Below are 4,145 nucleotides of genomic sequence, written 5' to 3'. Positions count from 1 at the left end.
GCTGGGCTAGAAGTCTGTTATTAATGTTTTGTTTTGTTTTGCTTTTTTCACCAGGAGACATGACAATGATTCCATTGACCTGAAAATTGAGACTGCTGCCAGGCTACTTTGAACCTCAGCATATCTCTGAGTTAAACGCAAAGAGTTAGTTACTGTGCTTGATGGTATGATTGATCCTGACTACTAAGGTGAAACTGGGCTAATATACAACAATGTAAGTAGGAAAAATTATTTTTGAAATACAAGAGATCCCTTAGGCCATCTCTTAATATTATTGTGTCTTATGAATAAAATCAATGGAAAACTGTAAGAAATCACTCTTGAAGGCCCAAACTCTTCAGAAATGAAATTTTAGGTCTCCATTAAGTAAAAAAAAAAAAGACTAGCCTGCTGAGGGAAAAGGAAATATATTGTGAGTAGTAAAGAAGGGTAAAGAAGGATGTTATAAATACAAACTATAAGCATGTGACTAGGTGTGAAAATGAGGACTAATTATAATGAGTATTTCTTCTTTATTTCATTATGAATTACATCTATGTATAAACTATAAACATATATATGTAATTTTTTTTTTTTTTTTGAGTTGGAGTCTCACTCTGTCGCCCAGACTGGAGTGCAGTGACCGCTCCCGGTCACTGCAGTCTCGACCTGCTGGGCTCCAGCGATCCTTCCGCCTCAGCCTTCCAAGTAGCTGCAACTACAGGCACGTGCTACCACGTCCGGCTAATTTTTGATTTATTGTAGAGATGAAGTCTCGCCAAGTTGCCCAGGTGGGTCTCGAACTTGCAGGCTGAGGCAATCCACTCACCTCAGCCTTCCAAAGGCACGGGATTACAGGCTGAGCCACCAAGCCCGGCTTTATATGTAATTTTTGTTTTGTTTTCTTTCCTTTCTTACCTGCTTATTATATAACATAATATGCATTGATTTTATACTTTATGGCATAGTACTTAAGTATTGTTTAATAATATTTAAGTTACAGTATGTTAAAGAGAAGAATAAGCATCACCAAAGTAATTAACATCCTCTTCTGGGGAAATGGTTAGTGAGTTTTTGGTTGTTGGGAGGATAGCTGTGTAATATTAGGGGAATGTATGTATGATCCTGTTAGTGTCTTTATTTGGGGATTAAGTATAAGAAAATGAGTATGGGTTCCAAATTAACAAAGGATGTATTGCAATAATTAATTTTATGTGTCAACTTGTTGGGTACAATGTTGGAGGGGAGGTGGGTACACTTAAAACCTAGACTTCTTTACCATTATGGAATGCAATCTTGTAACCAAAAACTCTTTGTATCCCCTAAAGCTATTAAAATCAGATATTTAGTCAGATATTTTTCTGAATGTTTCTGTGAGGGTGATTTTGAATGAAATTAACATTTAAATTGGTGAATTTTGAATAAATCTGATTGCCCTTCGTAATGTATGTAATGTGAATGAGCCTCATCCAATTAGCTGAAGGCCTGAAATAGAATAAAAGACTGACCTCCTTTAAGAAATAAGAATTTCTGTCAGCAAATGGCCTTTAAAACGGATCTATAACATTACCTCTTCCCTGGGCCTCTAGACTTTTGGGGCACCCAGCAGATTTTGGACTTTCCATACTCCATAATTATATGAACTTAAATTTCTTAAAATCATATATATATAATAAACGCATACATATGTATATATAAAATTTTATGCATTATTATATAATTTGGTTACTGCAATGAATGCCAACTTTTAATTTGAGTAAAACTATTGTTTTATAACAGTATTAATTTTACTATTGCTGCAAATTTTGACTATATATATATGCATTCTATTGGTTTTGTTTATCTGGAGATCCTCACTAATACAGTTCAAATTATTATCTAATATAGGATCTAATTTATCTATTTATTTGATTATATTTTTGTAATCACTATAATATAAGCCATGCAACAGCAATACTATTTTACTTATTTTTTAAATTGATTTCTCTAAAGTATTGGTGTACACCTAGAACAATTTTTGACTCTATAAATATTTATTGAATATATTACTGAATAGTTGAATAAGGCAAAAACTTTGTTCACCCCAATATTTTTTGCTTATTTATTATGACAAGTCAATAAATATAAAAAAGCCAAAAATCAGAATATTTCAGAATATAATGAAGCTATCTCTAGGTTGTGAGAATAAAAGACTATTTCATTTTGTTTTTCTTCTTTGTACTTAAAAAACAGATAGTATAAATGTTGTTTGTACTTTTTGAGAAAATATATGTTGATTTAAACCATTGTGTGCAAGTGGGTGTGTACATACAAACATACAAAATGGCCCATACATTCATAAAACCTAGAGATTGAACTACATGTGGGTGAATGATTTATGCCTGGTGAAAAATAACATTTCAGCCGGGCTTGGTGGCTCAGCCTGTAATCCCGCACCTTTGGGAGGCTGAGGTGAGTGGATTGCCTGAGCCCGCAGGTTTGAGACCCGCCTGGGCAGCGAGACCTCATCTCTACAATAAATCAAAAAATTAGCCTGACTTGGTAGCGCATGCCTATAATTCCGGCTACTCGGAAGGCTGAGGCGGTAGGATCGCCGGAGCCCAGCAGTCCGAGGCTGCGGTGGCCGGGAGCGGCCACTGCACTCCAGTCTGGGCGACAGAGTGAGACTCCAACTCAAAAAAAAAAAAAAGAAAAGAAAAATAACATTTCAAAGATTAGTAAAAAACCAATTCTTTATGCATCTAGACATGCAAAGTAAATTACTTCACAAGAAGGTAGAAACAGAAAAATCAGGCGGTGCTCACAATTTTCCTTTGCAACCTCTTGTGTGTTAAGAAAAGTTTCTAATACTTGAGCAGATAAAATTTGGAATACAAGCAAGTCTACCAACCAAATTGTCTTTAACAAATGAAGACAGCAGAAGGTAGGTATGAACAAATTAATAATTGGAAAATATATTAACTATACACATTTTGAAAATAAACATTATTAAATACTATATTGCTATTGACTAGAGATGAAAAAATGGAGAAGCTACAATATACAAGAAAATCTCATAAAAATTTAAAGCAAGTGTATATAAAATTGTATATATTATTACACATTTTGGTTACTAAAATATGTGAAAACTTTTAAGTTGGGAGGAAAACAACTATTTTGTAACAACATTATTTTAACTATTGATTTTTTTTATATCCCACTTCTGTTTGCCTTTACTGTTATTACAGTGACTCTACTTCCAATATATGGCCTGATTTTATATATGTTTCTCTCATTCAAATGTACTTTCTTCTTTCTCATGCAATAAATAGTCTCCTGGTTGTGATATGATATTAAAAGTTGCAGATTTTTTTCCCTTGACTTAATTCCAGGTGAATAACTAAGTCTAAAGAATTTGATTTGCTAGAAATCTGATCACTTTACTAACAAAGAGATTTTTGCGACGGGGCTCAGAAATTTCCATACAAGTTCAAGAACAAAAGCTCAGACCCCAGAAAGAACAAGATAATCAGTCCTTTATTTTGAAAATGATAGGCCAGGATTGGTGGCTCAGCCTGTAATCCCACGCTTTGGGAGGCCGAGGGAGTGAATTGCCTGAGGCCGCGGATTCAAGATCAGCCTGGGCGACTTGGCGAGACCTCATCTCTACGATAAATCAAAAAATCAGCCGGGCGTGGTAGCGCGCGCCTGTAATTTTGGCTACTTGGAAGGCTGAGGCGAAAGGATAGCTGGAGCAAGGCAGGTCGAGGCTGCGGTGGCCGGGAGCGGCCACTGCACTCCAGTCTGGGTGACAGAGTGAGATTCCAACTCAAAAAAAAAAAAAAAGAGAAAATGATAAATACTTCTGCCTGATTTATGCCTCTTCCCCAAATGTTCAGTATAGTTTAATCCAAAATTGCATATTATTGAAGAGAAAGACCAAAAGAAGATTATGGTTGATAATTCTGTTGTTTGACTGTTTTGCTTTTTAAGTTGTCTTTTTACAAATTATTATTGTTTATACTTTTTCCATGTAGTTTTTGAGAAATATATGTTCAGTAGCGACCTTATTTAAAATATGACTATTGATTACTCATTTTTCCCCATCTCCAGGAATATAAAATTCATTATTTATTCTTAAAGTCTTTTGCAGCTCTAAAATACTACAATGATTGTAGCTTGATAGA

Source organism: Carlito syrichta, unplaced genomic scaffold (assembly GCF_000164805.1).
Source record: "Carlito syrichta isolate Samal-C Ts95f unplaced genomic scaffold, Tarsius_syrichta-2.0.1 Scaffold308023, whole genome shotgun sequence".
In the NCBI taxonomy this organism is placed as follows: domain Eukaryota; kingdom Metazoa; phylum Chordata; class Mammalia; order Primates; family Tarsiidae; genus Carlito; species Carlito syrichta.
This window is presented reverse-complemented; position numbering follows the sequence as displayed.